Source organism: Kogia breviceps, chromosome 1, assembly GCF_026419965.1.
Source record: "Kogia breviceps isolate mKogBre1 chromosome 1, mKogBre1 haplotype 1, whole genome shotgun sequence".
Lineage (NCBI taxonomy): Eukaryota > Metazoa > Chordata > Mammalia > Artiodactyla > Physeteridae > Kogia > Kogia breviceps.
In genome coordinates, this window is record NC_081310.1 from 46,570,204 (window position 1) to 46,596,459 (window position 26,256).

Consider the following 26,256-nt stretch of genomic DNA (forward strand, 5'->3'; position numbering starts at 1 on the left):
TAAAACAGCTACGTCCAGACATAACAGAGTATTTACAGCAGAAGTTATTCTTTATGCCAGTCTATGTTCATCACTTTTTCACTCATTTATTCCACAAAAGATTGTTATTAGCGACTGTGAAGCTGGGCCACAGTGCATTAATTTTATAAATGAGATGTTGGCATCACTATCTCAAAAGGGTCAAGGGGAGGCTAGAGAATGTGGCATCACCATGGTACCTACTGTGATGGTGAGCATCCCAGGAGTAATCGATCACAGAAAAACCATCAGAAAGCTCTCCTCCAGGGACATGTTTTTTACTCAGCCACTTAAGGAATGATCAGGGCCACAAAGTCAAGGAAGCAATCACTCTTCTGTGACTATTACAAAGAATGAAACGGAGTCCCTGGGCTCTTCCTCAGCCATTTGTACAGACATAACCTTGAGAAGGTCTTCCCCATCTCTGACTGGAAAATTACATTAGCAAGAGAGAAAAGGTTTTACAAATGCCAGGGGGTATAGTAGTTCATTATTAGCTCATTTGTCCTATTTGTACTATTTCAAGTTTCTGTAGTTTTGTGTTTCATCTGTTTGAACAGAGATTGGGATGTTGTTTGGGGGTTTGGAGAAGAGTGGCCCGAGGGATAAGATGGGGATAAAGGGAGACAGGGTAGCTTCATATAGAAGAATTTTGCATTAATATTAGGTTCTCTTACAAAAACCTGTCATTCCTTGTTTGTTTGTAATTACAACTCAAAATAATAGAAACAGATTGTTAAGGAGGATAACTAAAAAAATAGAAAGGTATTTATTAGAAGCCACATGAAAACTAACTTTTAAGGGATAATAAAACTGTAAGAAAAGACTTTTCCATCAACTGTGGGAATTTGCTTTGCTGCTACAATTTCTATGCTTTTAACTTTTGGATTCAGTCTTATAAGTGGGTGTCTGTTCCTTTCTCATATTTTTTATAACATATACATATTATAAAATATAACATTTTATGGTTAACATTTGGAAATGAGTAAGGTTGATGATAGCCGGCTAATGCTAACCTAGCCTTCCAACTACTAATATACTATAAACGAAAACCAATTTCTTTAGACTGTTAGCAAAGTAAAGCACATATTAGTCAATATTTAAAATGAGCTGCCCCAGGATGATTTTCAAGGATATGTTAGGTATTATCCAATTAAAATTGCTGATGTCAACAATAACCATGGTTTAGATTTATGCTATTGCATACATAGGTTAGGGGAAATTGGTATTGAGTCATTATCAAAGGTTAATTCCAGTAAGAACTGATTATATTTGATTTATTGAATGACTACAGAAGGTACCTCTACAAGAGGTACATTTCCAAATTCATGTTGCTGGTCAAAGAGATTTGAAATAAATAGGCATAAGTTGCAATTATTATTCTAAGACTGTATAAAACTCATAAATCAGGTGTGAAATAAGTGAATTGGTTATGCATATATGGACACATATTTAGAGGTAAGTTTTCTTTAAAAATTAACTTAGGACAAAAAATTTTTGGAAATAAAATATATCACAAAATTGAATTCTTTTTCTTTTAGTGTCCTTTCACATCTCAGGTTGTTTTTTCTTATGTTTAGGAATATATAAATACGCTATGTTTAATTTGCTTTGTCCTTAAAATCATTGTTTTTCTTATCTTTGAAATGTAAATACCTGGAAAAGAAAAAAAAAACACATAGGAAATTTTTCCAATTTGGGAGGTGGGGAGGGGCAGTGGAGGAAGAACAAAATAACTGGGAAGTTCTTTTATTTTTACTAAGTTAACAAAATCTCACAACTTTCTCCACACATACATATATTTCTAAATGAAAATTTTCAAAAGTGTCACCCTTCTTTTGACTTGAGTGCATTTATCCATGTGCATCTAAGCACACTTATTTATCTTAGGATTCTTGTTTCTAATTATATTGCAAAGGGGTATAAACATTTCAAGCTTAGAGCAGGGTGTTCTCATTTATTATTGAAAGAACACGGTGATCTCCAAATTCATCCATACATACACACAGAGAGACCCAGGGAGATGTTACAAGTATTTGTTCAGTTACCATGAGCTAGGAGGGAGACAGTAACCTACTCACAGACTCAGAAGGTTATTATCAACAAAATAAATTAAAGCATGAGTTGGCCCATAAAGGATGGATTGTGATAAGGCCAATGTTAGGCAAGTTCTCCTTTATGCAGTGGGTCTTTTCAGCCTCAGAACCCCTTTCTGTGAACTGGACAGGGGAGCAGTGTGGAAGAGAGCTGATGGAGGGAGCTGTCCACCATTGTCTCCCCTCCCCAGCTGGAAGCCAGATCTGTGTTAGAAGTCCAATTTGGGGGATCACGAATGCTCCACAGAAGCAGAAATCAAAGCAACTGAAACAACCCTGTACTTTTCTACAGTAAGATCTGTTCTAAGTTGCATATTTCCTGCCCAAGGATAAATTCAAAACCACTAGCTCAAAATGGGTATGATGAACTGCCCTGCAGAGTTTAGTAGTCTTTAGAATAAGATGAGGCAGAATCCTAAATACATAAAGATTAAGTTATTATCTATTCTGGGACCATGACAGGACTAGCCACATATTCTGAAATTCTAATCAATTAAATCTAATCATTATTTATTATTAATTTACTATTCCTTAGATACAAGGATTAATAAGATATCACTGAAGTCAATTTAGTAAATAATTATTCCCCCCAAATATCTGGTCCCGAAATGATGGCTGTGGACTAGAAATCATAGGCAATTCATAGTCCATCCTAGTGTGAAAACAGTTTCTCACCTGGCCAGGGAGCCATTTGTTCTTTCACACAGTCACATCACCTGTGAGTTACCCATTTTCTTAGGGAAGATTTTCTTACTTCGTTGTCAGCGAGACAGAGGCAATTTAAATTAACATAAGACTCTTTACAGAGGCAGAAGCAACACAAGAGATGGGCATAGGCGAGACCTGAGAGCGCAGCCACTACCAGCGTGAGCCTCCTCAGCAAGCCCCCTCCTGAGATGGCCCCAGGCCAGAGGAGCTGCAGAAGCAGAGGAGGTCAACACGGGTCCACTCTTCCTGCTCGCAGAGTCGGTCAGCCACAGCACCCAAGTGCTCGCCGACTGTTGCCACAAGAAATTCCTGGGCCATGCGAAGGCCTTTGACAGGCATTAAAATGTGGTGCTGGAGAATGGGAAGGAGATGTGGACCGATGCCCTCAAGAGTGGCAAGGTAAGCAGTCCAAGCACTGCTACATCTCCAAGGTGTTCCTGTGCGGGGGCTCAGTCATCATGGTCCTGTGGAACCCACTCATCTCTGTCCACTCCCTCAGAAGTCACTCCCCAGTCCTGCAAGAACCTGCCCTTCGTGGTGGGAATAATAACGTCTTGTGGTTATTTTTTTGTTTTTGTTTTTAATAAATAAATAATTTTTCTAAAGAAGGAATGAAGGACAGATGGAAGGAGGGGAATAGAGGCAGAAGGGGAGGATAGTAAGAAGGAAAAAGAATACACTGGCTTACAGAAAACAAAATTTGCAAAGGACAGCCTTAGGGATGACTGGTACCAGGAACTTCAGTGATGATACCTGGTATTTTTTTCTTGTGATTCTGTGTGGTGATTTCTTTCTGACCAGCGTTTCCAACAGGCATGGAGGCTGGTAACACGTAGCTTCAGATTTTTATCTTTATAATCTCAGAAACCAAAATTTCAAGCTCTGGTTAGAAAAAAATTCAGGAAAAGTTCCTCATTGTCTTGGTTTGTGACAGGTGCCCACCTTGGGAAGAATCTCTGTGGCCAAGGTCTCATCAGAAGTTAGCAACTCACAGAGTAGAGTATGGCAAGGAAGAAGAGGTCCCAAAGAAGAGGAGAGGGTTGTGTCCAGAAAGAACGAAGGTGCTGTGTAAACAGAACAGAACCCACTCAACCTGTAACACTTACCAGATTCTCATGACACCTGTAACTTAAGAAATGGAAAGGATAATAATAGTCCATGGTTCCAGGTTTCCACCACTGTGTTAAGTTCTGGGTGCCATGTTTTAAAAGAGGCTGAGACAAATTGAAGAAATGTCCAGAGGAGGGATGGCATTAGAAGCTATATTATACAAGGTATGGTTAAAGAAACTGAAACCTAAGGAGGACTAAAGACATGTAGAGCAAAAAAAGACAACTCTTTCATGTACATGAAGGAGCATATTTGTCCTGTATTGCCTAATTCAAGGGGTCACAAATGTGCCTACAGGACTCAGAAAGGTAATATAAGGGAATAGAGCTAGCCAGATGTTAGAAAAACAATAGTACATGCATGATAATTAATGGCAAGTGACACTCAGCCACAGGATGTAGAAATCTATAGGAAGTGGAGGTCTCTGGAGACCTGGAGAACTTATGCCCCATCTGAAAGAGGCAGTTCCCACTCAGGTCCAGATAACTGTTGCCTTGTAAGAAAGTGGCTTTCTTTTTTTAAGGTAAGCCAGAAAACCTTATTTTTATGTGAAATCTTTCAATTTCTTCAATGTTGGCTTATTAGTTTTAAAAAACACCAAGCAGGCCAAACAAAATGCTATTTGAAAGGGGTCCCCCATGGGGTCCCAGTTTGAAATATCTGCTCGAGAAAGTAAAACTATAACTTGTCATTCAAAGTTCTTAAGAGTCAGGGTTTTAGTCATTATAATTTATATATAGTTTAATAACTAGAACTCTTCAGTCATAATGCGGTAGATGTTTTGTGAATTAGTAAGTGCACTGTCCCTGGATGTAGGTAAGTAGAAGCTGATGATCTTTATTACAGAATATTATGGAAATGAACCTTGCATTAGGTGGTCTAACTGGCCCTAATAAAAGTCTACAGATCGATTTTGAAATTTTGGAAATGATATCAGAAAATGTTCTCTGAGAGAGATTCTCAAGAAGTAGAAAACAATATATGAGAACTCTATAATCTACTTAAGTTAAACACATTACTGAAAGAGACAATGGAGAAAGCCATCATGGCACAATGTTTCTAAGTGCAGCCAAGACCACACTGAAGATATATATCTCATATGTCCTGGCAACAGGATAGGGTTTTAATGGACATAAATCCAAATCTTTTTCTGCATAGTTACAAAAAAAAGGCTTCTTTGCCCTATGTTTTAGCATGTTTGGAATGAGGGGAGTGTGGTTTTGGGGGTTAAGTGTTCTGGATTCTTTTCCTTGGTCTGTTATTCATGAGTCATGTGACCATGGACAAGTCACATTCTTCACTTTCCAAACAACTAAACGATATAGCATCGTTTCAGATTCAAGATTGTCAAAACAGCACACACACACCCCCCGCCACTGTCCTTTCTTCTCATGAGAAGAACATGTCCCTTTCTTGACTTCCTCATGTCAAGGAAAGCAGCAAAATTTGACTTTTCCTAGACTCCAGTGGCATATATTTTGCCCACTGTCATGAAAGAAGGTCTCTAAGATGACATCATGAGCTATAAGCTCATGGAGGGAAATTAGGGTTCCTGGTGTAGGAGAACAACGTAAGGAATTTCCACTTGAAACCAAAGACGATGAGGTGCTCAGAATAAGAGAGTAGGTCTATTGCTGAGCCACAGACTTTGTGAAAGTATATCCTGGGCAATACAAAAGCCAAACCAAAGCTCAAAAATTAGCTCTACAGGGGCCTGATAAGTTCTTAGACAAGGCCATTCTCTTTCCATTTTTGCCAGTAGAATTTGGGGCAAGGGAGAATTTCCCACTTTCTGGTTGCAGGTGTGTCCCTCAAACCTCCATGTAAAGTAAATATGTATATGTCAAATCATACATATCAAACTCAACTTCAGATATGCTCTCATAAGGAAAAAGATGACCCATATTAAAAAGCAGTTATGAGAATCCTAACATTGCCAATGCATAGCCTGGATATATTTAATTATTTTTAAGCGACTGCAGAAAAATTAGTTGAAGGAGCTAATAGCCAATGTAAACTTAATATTTGTTTAAATATGATACACATAAAATTTGTCTTCAAAATTCACTGCAAAATTCATTTCCCTTTCTGCTGAAAAATGTCAAATATGCCATGAGACTACAATGTTTAGTTAGTCTGGGAGGTTATGCTATGGCTCCTAGGATTTAGAAAAACTGTCTGGTTGAAAAAAAAAACAAAAACGAAACTCAGACAATTAAGATCACACAAATAGTTCTTAACAAACTCTTGCTAGTAATATGTTTCTGTCTTTCTCAGTAGAATTACCCAGATATCAATAAATATTATTTGACTGATAACTAATTAACAATAAACAATTAGTGCATTTTAACTGAGAGGCAGTTTAGCAGAGTGAATGATAACCTGATCTCTGAAGCCAGACTGCCTGGATTGAAATCCCAGCTCCACCACTCACTAGCCATTAAGTTTCTTAACTTCTGTAGTTTGCTCATTTATAAAATACTAAACTGACATGATAGGGTGTGGTGAGGATTCAATAATTTAATATATGCAAGACAGTGCCTGACACAAAGCACTGTGTGGCTGTAAGCTATTATTACTATCTCTTGCTTTATAGAATCCATATGTCCCATAGTTATTCACTAGGCTGTGTCCTTTATCCCAGGCACTGCACCAGGCCCAGGAATATTTGTAGCATTTCCTAAACCAGCAGCAGGAGTCTGAGTGGTGTCAACAGTGCATTCTCAAGTATAAAAATTAAACAGTAAGGTGGAAGTAGGTGCAAGCCTCCTTCTCCTAACTAATTAAATGCATACTTTAGAAACTACACTGAGTACGCTTCAAGGGGAGGTCACCCATAATCTGTTTGTGAAATGTGCAGTTCGATAGTTACCCACTCAGGTGACTTTTGCCACATCTACATTAAATTTGCATCTGGCTTAGATTTCTGTATGAGATGATGCTTCTAATTTGTGTTTTGGGTTAAGGCCCAGCTCCCAGTGTGTGGAGAGAGAGAGTTACAAAGGAGAAGTTCTCGTTATCAGAAGGCCGGGTGGGACAGAGTTTGGATGTGAGCATGTTGTGCCAGTTCTCATATGTCTATAACACAGGCCAAAATCTGCCCTCAGTTATGCATGCACAGCTTTCATTGACGTCAGCAAGAACAGTGCTCACGTAACAGGAGGCAGAAATTTGGCTCTTTGATTTTAGTGGAATCAAATGCCAAAATTTTGCTGATGCAGGTTGCAAATTTAAACCCCAAAGGGTCAGGAAAATGCAACAGAACTTTGCTCTATTGGCAATCTCCTCTTTTGAACAGGCCATGTAATTAAGCAAGTCCCGAATTTCTCAAGCCTGACTTGGAAGCTCCTAATTCTCTTGTGCAGATGAGTTGTGTGTAGCCGCCTGTTGCAGTAAGACCTTTAAGTGTGATTCCAAGATTTTGCCTGCAGCTTCAGATAAGACTCTAAGACACAGCCCTAATTCATTGTCGGTTGCAGGATTCCATTTCTGGTCTGGGTTTTAACAACAATGCTGAAATTAGATGGTGGTGCTGAACAGACGGCACTCCCCACCTTAGATGATTGGGGAATTATGTAATGAAATTTAAGGACTCAGCATTCTCGGAGTTTTCAGACTAAGTTGCAGTCTAATTTATGTTCAGACATATCCATAGCTTTGTCTTAATATTTATGAGGTTTTATAAAACTTTAATTTAATTTTATGCAATCATGTTAACAATTGGATCTCCCAGACCTGAGCATCTGGTAGTAAGTTTCTGAGTGGTAAAACACGATTCAACAGAAATATGAAGCCAGGCCAATGGACCAAAAAAAAAAAATCCTTTAACTAAGAGTGGAGATATTTCTGATGCCTTTATCCAGCTATTCAAAGTCTGTTTCCTGCTTTGGATCCAGAGAAGCAGGCTTTCTCTTGAACTGTTATTTAGAACTTGGATGGATGCCTGTGTGTCTTGTGCTGTGAGTTTCCTTATGGTTGACATGACCTAGCAAAGCCTTCTTGGCCACTTGTCACTTCTCACTCCCTTCTCTTCAAGGGAGAAGTAGGTTATATGAATGGTATAATTGGGAGCAAGAACAGAATGTATCTAAGCTCCCTCTTTGGGATCTTCCTGCCTGCAGAGAGCAAGTATTCCACTCTGCTCCCATGATTCAGATTTTGCCCCTGAAAAGGGTGGCAACATTGCATGTGACTGAGAATGAAGTCTCTTATATTCAAGTGAGTGGTATTCACAAACCCACCATATGTCAACCACATTCTCCAACAGCTTCAGGAGCAGTAGAGCTGCCATCTTGATATCTGTCAGCTTGACATTTTATTGAAGGGGGGATGGTAGACAAGTGATAAGAACTTATTAACTAATGACTAAAAGTGATCAACTAAAAACTAATAGACTTAAGAACACTACTTAGAGGTCTTTGTCCCTGCAGTGAACCACAGCTGCCCCCTGCTTCTGCAGGGGACCCTCCAACACTAGCAGAGTTCCTGCCCAGAGGAACCAAGATGGCAGAGTAGAAGGACGTGCTCTCACTCTCTCTTGTGAGAACACCAGAATCACAACTAGCTGCTGGACAATCATCAACAGGAAGACACTGGAACTGACCAAAAAAGATACCCCACATCCAAAGACAAAGGAGAAGTCACAGTGAGACAGTAGGAGGGGCACAATCACAGTAAAATCAAATCCCATAACTGCTGGGTGGGGGATTCACAGACTGGAGAACACTTATACCACAGAAGTCCACCCACTGGAGTGAAGGTTCTAAGCCCCACATCAGGCTTCCCAACCTGGGGGTCTGGTAACAGGAGGAGGAATTCCTAGAATCAGACTTTGAAGCCTAGTGGGATATGACTGCATGATTTTGACAGGACTGGGGGAAACAGAGACTGCACTCTTGGAGGGCACACACAAAGTAGTGTGTGCATGGGGACCCAGGGGAAGGAGCAGTGACCTCTGGGGAGACTGAACCAGACCTACCTGCTAGTGGTGGAGGGTCTCCTGCAGAGGTTGGGGGTGGCTGTGGCTCACCGTGGGGACAAGGACACAGCAGAAGTTCTGGGAAGTACTCCTTGGTGTGAGCCATGCTAGAGTCAGTCATTAGCCACAGCAAAGAGGTAGGCTCCAGTGTTGGGTTGCCTCAGGCCAAACAAACAACAGGGAGGGAACCCAGCCCTATCCATCAACAGTCAAGTAGATAAAAGTTTTACTGAGCTCTGCCCACCAGAGCAACAGTCAGCTCTACCCACCAGCAGTCCCTCCCATCAGGAAATATGCATAAGCCTCTTAGATAGGCTCATCCACCAGAGGACAGAGAGCAGAAGCAAGAACTACAATCCTGCAGCCTGTGGAACAAAAACCACATTCACAGAAAGATAGACAAGATAAAAAGGCAGGGGGCTATGTACCAGATGAAGGAACAAGATAAAACCCCAGAAAAATAACCAAATGAAGTGGAGATAGGCAACCTTAAAGAAAAAGAATTCAGAATAATGATAGTAAAGATGATCCAGGACCTCGGGAAAAAATGGAGGCAAAGATCGAGAAGATGCAAGAAATGTTTAACAAAGACCTAGAAGAATTAAAGAACAAGCAAACAGAGATGAACAATACAATAACTGAAATGAAAACTACACTAGAAGGAATCAATAACAGAATAACTGAGGCAGAAGAATCAATAAGTGACCTGGAAGACAGAATGGAGGAATTCACTGCTGCAGAACAGAATAAAGATAAAAGATTGCAAAGAAATTAAGACAGCCTGAGACCTCTGGGACAACGTTAAATGCAACAACATTCACATTATAGGGGTCCCAGAAGGAGAAGAGACAGAGGAAGGACCAGAGAAAATATTTGAAGAGACTATAGTCAAAAACTTCCCTAACATGGGAAAGAAAATAGCCACCCAAGTCCAGGAAGTGCAGAGAGTCCCATACAGGATAAACCCAAGGAGAAACACTCCAAGACACATAGTAAAAAATTGGCAAAAATTAAAGACAAAGAAAAATTATTGAATGCAGCAAGGGAAAAATGACAAATAACATACAAGGGAACTCCCATAAGGTTAATGGCTGATTTCTCAGCAGAAACTCTACAAGCCAGGAGGGAGTGGCATGATATACGTAAAGTGATGGGAAGAACCTACAACCAAGATTACTCTACCCGGCAAGGATCTCATTCAGATTCGATGGAGAAATCAAAAGCTTTACAGACAAGCAAAAGCTAAGAGAATTCAGCACCACCAAACAGGCTCTACAACAAATGCTAAAGGAACTTCTCTAAGTGGGAAACACAAGAGAAGAAAAGGACCTACAAAAACAAACCCAAAACAATTAAGAAAATGGTAATAGGAACATACATATAGATAATTACCTTAAACGCGAATGGAGTAAATGTTCCAGCGAAAAGACACAGGCTTGCTGAATGGATACAAAAACAAGACCCATATATATGCTGTCTACAACAGACCCACTTCAGACCTAGGGACACATACAGACTGAAAGTGAGGGGATGGAAAAAGATATTACATGCAAATGGAAATCAAAAGAAAGCTGGAATAGCAATACTCATATAATATAAAATAGACTTAAAAAAAAGAATGTTACAAGAGACAAGGAAGGACACTACATAATGATCAAGGGATCAAACCAAGAAGAATATATAACAATTATAAATATATATGCACCCAACATAGGAGCACGTCAATACATAAGGCAACTGCTAACAGCTATAAAAGAGGAAATTGACAGTAACACAATAATAGTGGGAGACTTTAACACCTCACTTACACCAATGGACAGATCAGCCAAAATGAAAATAAATAAGGAAACAGAAGCTTTAAATGACACACTAGACCAGATAGATTTAATTGATATTTATAGGACATTCCATCCATAAACAGCAGATTACAATTTCTTCTCAAGTGTGCACAGAACATTCTCCAGGATAGATCACATCTTGGGTCACAACAAGTCTCAGTACATTTAAGAAAACTGAAATCATATCAAGCATCTTTTCTGACCACAACACTATGAGATTAGAAATCAATTACAGGGAAAACAACATAAAAAACTCAAACACAAGGAGGCTAAACAATACGTTACTAAATAACAAAGAGATCACTGAAGAAATCAAAGAGGAAATCAAAAAATACCTAGAGACACATGACAATGAAAACACGATGATCCAAAACATATGGGATGAAGTAAAAGCAGTTCTAAGAGGGAAGTTTATAGCTATAGAAGTCTACCTCAAGAAACAAGAAAAATATGAAATAAACAATCTAACCTTACACTTAAAGGAACTACAGAAAGAACAAACAAAACCCAAAGTTAGCAGAAGGAAAGAAATCATAAAGATCAGATCAGAAAAAATTGAAATAGAAACAAAGAAAACAATAGCAAAGATCAATAAAACTAAAAGCTGGTTCCTAGAGAAGATAAACAAAATTAATAAGCCATTAGCCAGACTCATCAAGAGAAAGAGGGAGAGGATTCAAATCCATAAAATTAGAAATGAAAAGGGAGAAGATACAACAGACACCGCAGAAATACAAAGCATCCTAAGACACTACTACAAGCAACTCTATGCCAATAAAATGGACCACCTGGAAGAAATGGACAAATTCTTAGAAAGGTATAACTTTCCAAGACTGAACCAGGAAGAAATAGAAAATGTGAATAGACCAATCAGAAGTAATGAAATTGAAACTGTGATTAAAAATCTTCCAACAAACAAAAGTCCAGGACCAGATGGCTTCACAGGTGAATTCTATCAAACATTTAGAGAAGAGCTAAAACCCATCCTTCTCAAACTCTTCCAAAAAATTGCAGAGGAAGGGACATTCCCAAACTCATTCTATGAGGCCACCATCACCCTGATACCAAAACCAGACAAAGATACTACAAAAAAAGAAAATTACAGACCAATATCACTGATGAATATAGATGCAAAAATCCTCAACAAAATACTAGCAAACAGAATCCAACAACACATTAAAAGGATCATACACCATGATCAAGTGGGATTTATCTCAGGGATGCAAGGATTCATCAATATACACAAATCAATCAATGTGATATACCATATTAACAAATTGAAGAAGAAAAACTATATGATCATCTCAATAGATGCAGCAAAAGCTTTTGATGAAATCCAACACCTATTTATGATAAAAAACTCTCTAAAGAGTGGGCACAGAGGGAACCTCACTCAACATAATAAAGGCCATATACGACAAACCCACAGCAAACATCATTCTCAAGGGTGAAAAACTGAAAGCATTTCCTGTAAGATCACGAACAAGACAAGGATGTCAACTCTCACCACTATTATTCAACATAGTTTTGGAAGTCCTAGACACGGCAATCAGAGAAGAAAAAGAAATAAAAGGAATACAAATTGGAAAAGAAGAAGTAAAACTGTCACTGTTTGCAGATGACATGATACTATACATAGAGAATCCTAACAATGCCACCAGAAAACTACTAGAGCTAATCAATGAATTTGGTAAAGTTGCAGGATACAAAATTAATGCACAGAAATCTCTTGCATTCCTATATACTAATGATGAAAACTCTAAAAGAGAAATTAAGGAAATATTTCCATTTACCATTGCAACAAAAAGAATAAAATACCTAGGAATAAACTACCTAGGGAAACAAAAGACCTGTATGGAGAAAACTGTAAGACACTGATGAAAGAAATTAAAGATGATACCAACAGATGAAGAGATATACCATGTTCTTGGATTGGAAGAATCAATATTGTGAAAATGATTACATTACACAAAGCAATCTACAGATCAATGCAATGCTTATCAAATTACCAATCGCATTTTTTTACAGAACTAGAACAAAAAATCTTAAAATTTGTATGGACACACAAAAGACCCCAAATAGCCAAAGCAGTATTGAGGGGAAAAAAACGGAGCTGGAGGAATCAGACTCCCTGACTTTGGCGTATACTACAAAGCTATAGTAATCAAGACAATATGGACTGGCACTAAAACAGAAATATAGATCAATGGAACAGGATAGAAAGCCCAGAGATAAGCCCACACACATATGGTCACCTTATTTTTGACAAAGGAAGCAAGAATATACAATGGAGAAAAGACAGTCTCTTCAATAAGTGGTGTTGGGAAAACTGGACAGCTACCTGTAAAAGAATGAAATTAGAACATTTCCTAACACCATACACAAAAATAAACTCAAAATGGATTATAGACCTAAATGTAATACCAGGCACTATAAAACTCTTAGATGAAAACATAGGAAGAACACCCTTTGACATAAATCACAGCAAGAAATTTTTTGATCCATCTCCTAGAGTAATGGAAATAAAAACAAAAATATACAAAGGGGACCTAATGAAACTTAAAAACTTTTGCACAGCAAAGGTAACCATAAACAAATTGAAAAGACAACCCTCAGAATGGGAGAAAATATTTGCAAATGAATCATTGGACAAAGGATTAATCTCCAAAATATATAAACAGCTCATGCAGCTCAATATTAAAACAACAAACAACCCAATCCCAAAATGGGCAGGAGACTTAAATAGACATTTCTCCATAGAAGACATACAGATGGCCAAAAAGTACATGATAAGCTGCTCAACATCACTAATTATTAGAGAAATGCAAATCAAAACTACAATGAGGTATCACCTCACACTGGTTAGAATGGGCATCAACAGAAAATCTACAAACAACAAATGCTGGAGAGGGTATGGAGAAAAGTGAACCTTCTCGTACTGTTGGTGGGAATGTAAATTGATACAGCCACTATGGAGAACAGTATGGAGGTTCCTTAAAGAGCTACAAATAGAATTACCATATGGCCCAGCAATCCCACTATTGGACATATACCCTGAGAAAACCATAATTTAAAAAGACACGGCACCCCAGTGTTCATTGCAGCACTATTTATAATAGCCAGGTCATGGAAGCAACCTAAATGCCCATCGACAGATGAATGGATAAAGAAGATGTGGTACATATATACAATGGAATATTACTCAGCCATAAAAAGGAACGAAATTGGGTCATTTGTAGAGATGTGGATGCATCTAGAGACTGTCATACAGAGTGAAGTAAGTCAGAAGGAGAAAAACAAATATCGTATATTAACGCATATATGTGGAACCTAGAAAATGGTACAGATGAACTGGTTTGCAGAGCAGAAATTGAGACACAGATGTAGAGAACAAACGTATGGACACCAAGGAGGGAAAGCGGCAGGGTGGGAGGAGGTTGTGGTGTGATGAATTGGGAGATTGGTATTGACATGTATACACTGATGTATATAAAACTGATGACTAATAAGAACCTGCTCTATAAAAAAATAAATAAAATTAAATTTAAAAAAATTTTTAAAAAAGAACACTGCTTAGAAATAGGGAAGTGAATATAAAGGAGAAAAAACATCTTGAAAGTGGATGCCTTTGATAGTCAGATTGGGAAGGGAGGAGTAATGTGGATTAGGGCAAGAAGCTGCTGTCCTCACTCTCCCTTAAGGATCAATCTTGTTTTGACACTTGATAACAATTCATAAATTAACATTTACTATATTATGGAACTATAACACATCAGAGTGGAGAAAGTTTAATAGATCTCCAATGTTTTTCAAATTGAGAGTCACAGTTGGTTAGCATGTCATGAAATCAATTTATTGGCTTGTGACCAACACTTTGAAATGAAATGAAATAAATAGAATAGATCAGAGAGCATTATAATCTGGATCATGGTATAAAATACACATTTTTATTGTGGATTATGATTTTAAAATGTTTAGAGTCTATTCAGTTTTTCCAACTTCCTACTTAACCCTCAACCAATTTCCTTAACTGTGTACCCACTTTATCTACCAAGCCAAGTGGTTCTAAATGAGAGTATGCATATGAAAAAGCTCAAACCATATTTAAAATATTGTTTTGATTTCTTGATGATGTTGATAATGATGATGATGATGATGATGGGAAAAATGTCTGACCTTCAATTTTGTATGTCTCTTCAACATGAATGCAGCCATAGTACCAGCCCAACCCCACACCCACCCTCTTCTAAGAAGCTATCAACACTATGTAGGGTGTGGGCCAGCGCCTCAGATCAGTCAGGCAGATCTGGTAGCACCCTTAGGCTGCAGGGTAGGATGATGGGTATGGCAGACCGTGGAGTTATACAGACTGGCATCCAAATTTAGCTCTGCCACTGACTAACTATACAACTTGAGCTAAATTATTTAACTTCCTTGAGTCTCAGGATATCACCATTATCATCACCATCATCAAATCAACTATTTTTGTTTTATATTCTGGAAACATGGAGGAAAAAAAGAACCTCACTTTCACTGGAGAAGCTGCAGTGCCACTGATGAAACAGATGTTGCCTGAGCTAAGGGAGAGCAGGGGAAGGAGGAGAGAAGTCTCTGCGGCCATTTCCCATGACCTGTGCAAGGTGCCTCTTGAGACCTGCAGCACTGGGCTCTTTATCACCCAGGCTCTGTGAACACCACTGACTCTACCCTCTAGTTTTAGAGACATTTCTCATTCCCAAGTTTCACATCCTGCTATTTCCAGTCTCACACAGTTGACCCTCTGGCATTTTGACTCAAGGTTCCATGCTCAGTGTTACAGAGCATCCTCTGTGAACCCAACCACACACTAGCCCACTGATGCCTGTACTGGCTACTTTGAGCTCTGGTCACTTCAGACAAACGTGAACTCAGAGCAATCTATATGGATTGATGGAGTCTTTCTGCATCCCTGGGTGGAGAAGATGAACACATATGAAGTATTTGGAAGAAAATATGTAGCAATATATAACCAGAGACCAAAGTATGCCAAACAGACAGTAAGTCTCCTGGTTTATGATTCTACATCTGAAATACACAAATACAATCTGGAGTGGTTTTACAGGCTAGTAGAGAAGATAACCACTTTTGTAATGGAGTTTCAGCACAATGGGTAGACCCGTCCCACTCTCCCCAGCCCTATCTCCAAATACCTCCTTTATCAGGCTATCTGTTAACTGAAGGTTATTAAAAGTCTAAATTCCTTTGAGTAGACACTTCTTACTTTTATTAAATGCCCCTGCAAGGGATAATACCTTCACCGTAATAGTTTGTCAAATCCTTTGAGATAGAGAAAATGGACCAGAGGGATCCTGGTACCTCAGCAGAAGAAAAGCATATCATTAGCAGAAGAAGATAACCAGAGAAAAGACAGGATACCTAAAGAAACTTTGCCCAACTGCCACGGGACTTACTCTAATGTAATACAGCGCAAGCCGTACTTGTTCTGATAATGGGAACCCTCTTTTCCTGCAATTTGCTCTAGCTGACATAGAACAAGGTCAAGAAGAAGGCGTTCCTGTCTGAAATTGTTTCACAAATTCAATTAAGCCAATTGGTCAAATAGTTATTGAAGATCTACTATATGCTAAGCACTTGGATAAGATATGGAGATAAATAACTGAATAAAAATCAGTCTCTGCTTTTAAGGAATTCATAGTTTAGTGGGAAGACAATTAACTAATAAATATCATTTAGTGCCATAGAAGATATGATCAATATAAAGTTCAAATTACAGAGTGGGGGAGGCACCATTGAACCTGAGGCTTGGCCAATTTTTTAAACTTTTCATTTCTTGGCTCTCAAAAAAAAATCATTGAAAGAACACCCTACCAACACTGCAAAGCAAATAAGCCTGGCATGATCCTGGCCTTCTGTAGGGAGAGTAGACACAAAGGATTATGAATTCAGAGAGATTACCCCGAATCTGCAGTAGCTGCCATGGGCTCCCAAAAGATGTACAACCAACATGGGTTACAGGCATTTACCTGCCAACAATGATGTGTCACCAAGCATGTCATTACAGGACGTGCAGTTGGCCATGACATGCAGTTTTTATAATGATATAGAACAGAACAGAATTTTTGTTTTGTAAAAATTATGTTTCGGTTACATCCATGAGTGTGGAAGTTTGTGTTTGTTTGTGTGCATGCATGGATACATACTAGGTCACTATATAAAATGTGAGTGGTGATTCATAGTTTGAGAAACACTGCCTTAGACAACTGTAGCCCAACCTCAATATAAAGATGAGGGTGCTGAGATCCAGAGAAGTTAAAAATACTTGCCCAAGGGACAACCCTGGTGGCCCAGTGGTTAAGACTTCATCTCCCAATGCAAGGGGTGCAGGTTCAATCCCTGGTCAGCGAGCTAAGATCCCACATGACTCACAGCAAAAAAAACCAAAAAACAAAAAACAAAACCCCAAAACATAAGAAACAGAGGCAACATTGTAACAAATTCAATAGACTTAAAAAAAAAAAAAGCCTACATCAAAAAAAATCTTAAAAAAAAATAAATAAAATGTTTGCCCAGAGTTTTACAGTTTGTTAGTGACAGTGTGAAAACTAAAACCCAGTGTCCTGACTAACACCTCAGTGCTTTCCCACATCCCACAATATACACAGGATATTTTTTCTTTTTTTAACATCTTTATTGGAGTATAACTGCTTTACAATATTGTGTTAGTTTCTGCTGTATAACGAAGTGAATCAGCTATATGCATACATATATCCCCATATCCCCTCCCACTTGATCATGGTGTATGATCCTTTTAATGTGCTCTTGGATTCTGTTTGCTAGTATTTTGTTGAAGACTTTTGCATCTATATTGATCAGTGATATTGCCCTGTCATTTTCTTGCTTTGCGACATATTTGTCTGGTTTTGGTATCAGGGTGATGGTGGCCTCGTAGAATGAATTTGGGAGTATTCCTCCCTCTGCTATATTTTGGAAGAGTTTGAGAAGGATGGGTGTTAGCTTGTTTGATAGAATTCCCCTGTGATGCCATCTGGTCCTGGGCTTTTGTTTGTTAGAAGATTTTTAATCATAGTTTCAATTTCAGTGCTTGTGATTGGTCTGTACGTATTTTCTATTTCTTCCTCTTTCAGTCTCGGAAAGCTATACCTTTCTAAGAATTTCTCCATTTCTTACAGGTTGTCCATTTTATTGGCATATAGTTGCTTGTAGTAATCTCTCATGATCCTTTGTATTTCTGCAGTGTCAGTTTTTACTTCTGGTTTTTCATTTCCAGTTTGATTGATTTGAGTCTTCTCCCTTTTATTCTTGATGAGTCTGCCTAATGGTTTATAAATTTTGTTTATCTTCTCATAGAACCAGATTTTAGTTTTATTGATCTTTGTTATCATTGCCTTCATTTATTTTTGATCTGATCTTTATGATTTCTTTCCTTCTGCTAACTTTGGTGTTTTTTTGTTCTTCTTTCTCTAATTGCTTTAGGTGTAAGGTTAGGTTGTTTATTTGAGATGTTTCTTGTTTCTTAAGGTAGGATTGTATTGCTATAAACTTACCTCTTACAACTGCTTTTGTTGCATCCTGTAGGTTTTGGGTCGTCATGTTTTCATCGCCATTTTTTTCTAGGTATTTTTTTATTTCCTCTTTGATTTCTTCAGTGATCTCTTGGTTATTAAGTAGTGTATTGTTTAGCCTCCAGGTGTTTGTATTTTTTACACATTTTTTCCTGTAATTGATATCTAGTCTCATAGCGTTGTGGTCGGAAAGGATACTTGATACGATTTCAATTTTCTTAAATTTACCAAAGCTTGATTTGTGACCCAAGACATGATCTATCCTGGAGAATGTTACATAAGCACTTGAGAAGACTGTGTATTCTGTTGTTTTTGGATGGAATGTCCTATAAATATCAATTAAGTCCATCTTTTTTAATGTATCATTTAAAGCTAGTGTTTCTTTGTTTATTTTCATTTTGGATGATCTGTCCATTGGTGATAGTGGGGTGTTAAAGTCACATACTATGATTGTGTTCATGTCGATTTCCCCTTTTATGGCTGTTAGTATTTGCCTTATGTATTGAGGTGCTCCTGTGCTGGGTGCAGAAATATTTACAATTGTTATATCTTCTTCTTGGATTGATCCCTTGATTATTATGTAGTGTCCTTCTTTGTCTCCTGTAATAGTCTTTATTTTAAAGTCTATTTTGACTGATATGAGAACTGCTACTCCAGCTTTCTTTTATTTCCATTTGCATGGAATATCTTTTTCCATCCCCTCACTTTCAGTCTCTGTGTGTCCCTAGGTCTGAAGTAGGTCTCTTGTAGACAGCGTATATACGGATCTTGTTTTTGTATCCATTCAGCCAGCCTGTTCTTTTGGCTGGAGCATTTAATCCATTTACATTTAAGGTAATTATTGATATATATGTTCCTATTACCATTTTCTTAATTGTTTTGGGTTTGTTATTGTAGGTCTTTTCCTTCTCTTGTGTTTTCCACTTAGAGAAGTTCCTTTAGCATTTGTTGTAAAGCTGGTTTGGTGGTGCTGAATTCTCTTAGCTTTTGCTTGTCTGTAAAGGTTTTAATTTCTCCATCAAATCTGAATGAGATCCTTGCTGGGTAGAGTAATCTTGGTTGTAGGTTTTTCCCTTTCATCACTTTAAAATGTCCTGCCACTCCCTTCTGGCTTGCACTGTTTCTACTGAAAGGTCAGCTGTTAACCTTATGAGGATTCCCTTGTATGCTATTTGTTGTTTTCCCTTGCTGCTTTTAATATTTTTTCTTTGTATTTAATTTTTGATAGTTTGGTTAATATGTGTCTTGGCATATTTCTCCTTGGATTTATCCTGTACGGGACTCTCTGTGCTTTCCGGACTTGATTAACTATTTCCTTTCCCATATTAAGGAAGTTTGCAACTATAGTCTCTTCAAATATTTTCTCAGTCCCTTTCTTTTTCTCTTCTTCTTTTGGGACCTCTATAATTCGAATGATGGTGCATTTAATGTTGTCCTAGAGGTCTCTGAGACTGCCCTCAATTCTTTTCATTCTTTTTTCTTTATTCTGCTTTGTGGTATTTATTTCCATTATTTTATCTTCCAGGTCATGTATCCGTTCTTCTGTCTTAGTTATTCTGCTATTGATTCCTTCTAGAGAATTTTTATTTATTTATTTATTTTATTTTTGTCTGCGTTGGGTCTTCATTTCTGTGCAAGGGCTTTCTCTAGTTGCAGCAAGCGGGGGCCACTCTTCATTGCATTGCATGTGTCTCTCACTGTCATGGCCTCGCATGTTGTGGAGCACAGGCTCCAGACACGCAGGCTCAGTAGTTGTGGCTCATGGGCTAGTTGCTCCACGGCATGTGGGATCTTCCCAGACCAGGGCTCGAACCCGTGTCCCCTGCATTGGCAAGCAGACTCTCAATCACTGCGCCACCAGGGAAGCCCCCTAGAGAATTTTTAATTTCATTTATTGTGTTGTTCATCATTGTTTGTTCTTTAATTCTTCTGGGTCCTTCTTAAATGTTTCTTGTATTTTCTCCATTCTATTTCCCAGATTTTGGATCATCTGTACTATCATTACTCTGAATTCTTTTTCAGGTAGACTGCCTATTTCCTCTTCATTTGTTTGGTTTGATGGGTTTTTACCTTGCTCCTTCATCTGCTGTGTATTTCTTTGTGTTCTCATTTTGCTTAACTTACTGTGTTTGGGGTCTCCTTTTCACAGCCTGCAGGTTCATAATTCCTGTTGTCTTTGGTGTCTGCCCCTAATAAGGTTGGTTCAGTGGGTTGTGTAGGCTTTCTGATAGAGGGAACTGGTGCTGTGTTCTGGTGGATGTGGCTGGATCTTGTCTTTCTTGGGGGCAGGACCACATCCAGTGGTGTGTTTTGGGATTTCTGTGAACATATTATGATTTTAGGTAGCCTCTCTGCTAATGGGTGGGGTTGTGTTCCTGTCTTGCTATTTATTTGACTTGGGGTGTCCAGCACTGGATCTTGCTGGTCATTGAGTGGAGCTGGGTCTTAGCATTGAATGAAAGATCTCTGGGAGAGCTCTCGCTTATTGATATTATGTGGGGCCAGGATGTCTCCAGTGAACCACTGTCCTGAATTCGGCTCTCCCACCTCTGAGGTTCAGGCCTGACACCCAGCCAGAGAACCAAGACCCTGTCAGCCACATGGCTCAGAAGAAAAGGGAGGAAAAAAAAGAAAGAAAGGAAAGAAAAAAAAAATAAAGTTATTAGAATAAAAAAAATTATTATAATAAAAAATTTAAAAGTAAAAAAAAAAGAATAAGAGAGCAACCAAACCAATAAGCAAATCCACCAATGATAACACATGCTAAAAAGTACACTAAAAAAAAAAAAAATTAAAAAATAAAACAGACAGACAGAACCCTAGGACAAATGATAAAAGCAACCTATACAGACAAAATCACACAAAGAAGCATACACCTACACACTCACAAAAAGAGAAAAAGGAAAAAAAAAAAAATATATATATATATATAAAGAGAGCAACCAAATCAATAAACAAATCTACCATTAATAAAAGCTCTAAATACTAAACAAATATAAACATAAAAACAGAAACAAATTAGATGTAGAAAGCAAACCCCAAGTCTACAGTTGCTCCCAAAGTCCACCACCTCAATTTTGGGATGATTCGTTTTCTATTCAGGTATTCCACAGATGCAGCATACATCAAGATGATTGTGGAGATTTAATCTGCTGCTCCTGAGGCTTCCCAGAGAAATTTCCTTACTTTTCTTTGTTCACACAGCTCCTGGGGTTCAGCTTTGGATTTGGCCCTGCCTCTGTGAGTAGGTCGCCTTCTGGCATCTGTTCTTTGCCCAGACAGGAGGGGGTTAAAGGAGCAGCTGATTAGGGGGTGCTGGCTCACTCAGGTTAGGTTGAGGGAGGGGTACAGAATGCAGGGTGAGCCTGTGGTGGCAGAGACCAACATGATGTTGCAACAGCCTGAGACACGCCGTGCATTCTCCTGGGGAAGTTGTACCTGGATCACGGGACCCTGGCAGTGGCGGGCTGCACAGGCTCCTGGGAGGGGAGGTGTGGAGAGTGACCTGTGCTCGCACACAGGCTTCTTGGTGGCTGCAACAGCAGCCTTAGCATTTCATGCCAGTGAAGAGGCTTCCTAGTGTGTGGAAAGTTTTTATCCTTCACAACTCCCTTCCAGAGGTGCAGGTCTCATCCCTATTCTTTTGTCTCTGTTTTTTCTTTGTTTCTTCTGCCCTACCCTGGTACGTGGGGGGTTTCTTGCCTTTTGGGAAGTCTGAGGTCTTCTGCCAGCATTCCGTAGGTGTTCTGTAGGAGTTTTTCCACACGTAGATGTATTTTTGATGTATTTGTGGGGAGGAAGGTGATCTCCACACCTTACCCCTCCACCAACTTGGAGGTCCCCCTGTACACAGGATCTTGATAGGGAGAGCAGATGTGGTAGAAGGTGAGGGAAGGACAGGGAGGGAGGATGAGGATGGAAGAGCTGAACCTTTGTATCTCCATTACCAACTAGACACAAGCTGCACTGGGCTTCTGTCACACCCTGTTTGAACAACCATGTTCCATCCTCAAAAGAGTAGAAATAATTGGTAATATTTACCAAGTGCTTACTATGGGCCTTGCACCATGCTAAGTACTTCACATCTCAATCATGTATCAAGTATATAGTATTATCATCCCAATTATTCTGGTGAGAAAACTGAACATCAGAGAATTAGGTACTGGCCCAAGGCCACACAGCTACTTAGTGCAGAGCCAAGACTGATAATTCAAGTCTACTTTCAAAGTCATTCCTTTAAACCCTCTACACCATAACCCGGTTTCCAAATATTTTAACCCTATTTCCCATGTCTTAACCACTTTTTTCCTCTATATTTATTTCCTATTTTTTATATTATATAAACAAATATATATTTCTCTGTGTATATTTATATCTATGTATCTATATCCACACATGTATCTCTATATTTTATTCACATATACACATATGTAGATATATAGATATAAAATCTCCAACCCTCATTATACTCCACATTTTGATTCATATACTAGAAGATAAAGCTAAAGCATCCCTAAGAATTAGTAACCTATGACCCAAGCCACTCTTCCATTCATTCTTTTATTTTAAATAACAAATAAGATGCCATTAAAAGTTTAGTTACTCTGGGAAATGAGGATGACCTAGGCCTATTTTCTATCCACATAGGACATCTGGAGAAAGAACAGTACCACATAGAAAGGAAAGAATAGAATAGTAACATGAGGGTTTAATATCTCCAAATATACTTTTGCTGCTCACACTTAAAACAGGATTTAAAAGCAGCCCTCTCCAGTTTTCCTGCTCGCCTGCCTAAAATTCCAGATAGGATTCCCACATCAACCTCATTGTTTGAATTGACTGTAAGAAGAGGCCTCAATAACAGAATTTTGGTTTGGAATCTGGAGTCTGGATATTATCATTCTTGACCTCACTACCTTTTTTTTAACACCCTCCTGTCCCCTTTATTGTCTCTCTGGTATTATATACACACATAACTGACCCCTACTTGACTCAGAACCCCTCTAGGAGCAGGAACTACACCAGGTCCCAGCACAGGCCTTGGCCCTTACTCACACTCAGTAAGTGCTTGTTAGAGTCACTCGCAGGAACCACCCCAGCCTAACCAGCCTGACTGTCAGTGTGTGGAACTGGTCATGTTTCTTCCGGGCATACTCACTCCAGCCCTTGCCACCCACTTGGCTTGCTCATTCCTTTATGTCTAGTGTCTAGTTGCCAGAAACTGAGGTCCCAGGAACTGGAAAAATACTGAAAATTTAAAATAACAATAAAAGCTTCCAGGGTATTTAGTTTCTCATAATTAAATTGTAGTCATGGTTTAGAACTTTTTCTTTGGAATTTCACCAACTTGCTTCCCAGTTAGATTTTGACTACCTGGCCACAGTAGCCAAGGTGGATATAAACAGCAGCAGAGAACGGTAGCTGGTCATCAGCAGCAACTCCAGGAGTGAAGACTCCACATTAATGCGGTAACCCCAGGGGCAGATATGGAGATTTGGCAGTTGCAGGCTTTCTGAATACTGCTGGCATCGGAGCATGTCTTCAAAGGGATGCAGGTTACATAATGGCTACAGGGGGAACTTTGGTCAAGATGGCCTTGACCAGAAACCCAGCCTCTGTTAACACTGAGTGTTTTCAGAACTGCTCATTTTGCTGATTCTTAGTGATAACCTACATCCATACTTTCCGAGGCATGTTTTTAAATAGCTGACACCAGATTACCTTGGGGGAAGCAGGGGTGGGGGGGTGGTATTCATCAGATCGCTACCCCCCTAGGATCTGGGTAAGCCCTTTCGGCCATTTCCTCCTGTTCTTTGATCTCACCCCCTTTCACCTTCTCTGGACTTGGTTCCACTTCAAGTATTTCTTCTTTCTTCAATCTACCCTCCCCCTCTATATGGCATATAAGTCCCTTTCTTTTTTTTTTTTTTTTTAACATCTTTATTGGAGTATAACTGTTTTACAATGGTATGCCTTTCTTTCTACCCATAAAAATGATCAAGCTGTCCAGAGCCTCTTTCTTCAAAAACGCTCAATGGCTCTCAAAGGCCTCCTAAACTCTGAGTGCATTTTCCTTATCTGACATGCAAGGCCAGCTATAATCTAGTCCCAATGTGTCGGCTTCCACTCCGATCTCCCACTGCTGTCATTCCTACCTACAGAAATACCCCAAATGGATTGTTCACTGGTTTCAAAACATACTCTGTGCTTTCTCACTCCCAGGCCTTTGCTTGTGATCATCCCTCCATTTGAAAGTCTCCATCGAGGAGAATTGCAACACTGCTCAAATGTCACCTTCTTCATGAAGTCTTTCCTGATTCCCTAAATTCAGTATGATCTCTCTAAGTTTTAAATCCCAATAGCACTTGATATAAGAACTTCTCTTGTAGTATATATTGATATTCTACCTTGCACTGTAGATATGTCTGTACCTGTCAGAGTATTCCCACTAGATTGTATGTTCCTTGAGGGCAAGGACATTATAATTATATATATTATATATATATATATATATATTATATAATTATATATATATAATTATATATATTATATATATATATATATTATATAATTATATCTCTGTGACATACCAGGCCCCAGCACAGACTCTCACGCATATTACCAGAGTACACATGCATTCTCTCATTTTCAAAAAGCATTTCTTGAACACCTACTGTATGCTAGACATTGCGATTATATCAATGAGCAAATTAGACAAAAATCTCTGCTCTCATGGAGCCTGTATTTATGTATTACAGTGGGGAGAGATAGACAATAGATAATATACATATTTAGATGTCAGCATAGTAAGTGCTATGGTTGTTAAAAATTGTTTAAAAATAGTCCAAATAGAATTATAAGAAAATATTTCCCTGAGAAGGTGACATACAGGCAAAGAACTGAAGGAGGTAGGAGAGTGAAGCATGTGGCTTCTAGACACAAGGACAAGGAAGTGAAAAGGTCTGAAAAATATATGTCTGGAGAGTCTGAGGAATAGCAAGGAGGTCAGCATTGCTGGAGTGGAGTGAGGCAGAAGGAAAGATATGAGATCCGAGAGGTAATGGGGAGACACATCATTTAGGACCTTGTAAGTCCTTGCAAGGACTTTGGGCTTTTATTCTGAGTTTGATGGAAACCACTGAAGGGTTTTGAACAGAAGACTGATGTAATATATCTTAATTTTTGACACAGTTACTCTAGCTGCTCTGTTGGACTGAAATTGTGGTGGCAGAGAGAGGGCTAAAGCAAGGGATCCAATTAGGAGGTACCGTAATTATCCAGGTGAGAGATAACCTTGATGTGGACCAGGTAGCAGTGGAGGTGGCCTAATTCTGTATACATTCTGTATGTAGGTCCAACAGGATTTGCTGAGAAATTAAATACAGAGTGTGAGAGAAAGAGAAGTTGACTCCAGTGTCTTAGCCTGAGCAACTACAAGGCAGAGTTGCCATTTTCTGAGAGGTAAGTTTGGATTTTGTGCCATTTACTGAGTGAAGACTGGGTTCGAAGGTCTGGAAGCCCTCCCCTGTGAGCTGCAGGGACCAGCTGCAGCTCACACCCTACAGCTTCTGCCCATGGCGTCTGGCCCATTTCTTTACCACTGCCAGGCTTTGTGTTCTCTGGAGTGGCCACACCAGGCTGAAAGAGCTCTGAATCTCAGTTGGGGATGGATTTCTGAATCTGTTCTTTCTCTGTCCCTCAGAGTCCTCTTTTACCCCTCTCTTAGCCACTTTTTCCAGTGTATCAAACGATACACTAGTATAAAACAATTCTTTGTATTATATTTTTTCTGTTCAAATCACTGGTGTAATTTCTGATTGGGTCCTGACTGATATAGTCAGGGGGAGGAAAAGACCCAGCAAAGGAGCAGTCAGTGGAGAACACAGACAGGTGGAGGTGGGTGCGGCCTGGAATCCAAGGTAAGA

General features: G+C 39.0%; 1 pseudogene; it reads left to right on the forward strand.

Moving 5' to 3' along the window:
• Window positions 1-26,256, forward strand: part of LOC131752677 (small nuclear ribonucleoprotein Sm D2-like) — a 39,002-nt pseudogene that overhangs the window by 10,899 nt on the left and 1,847 nt on the right.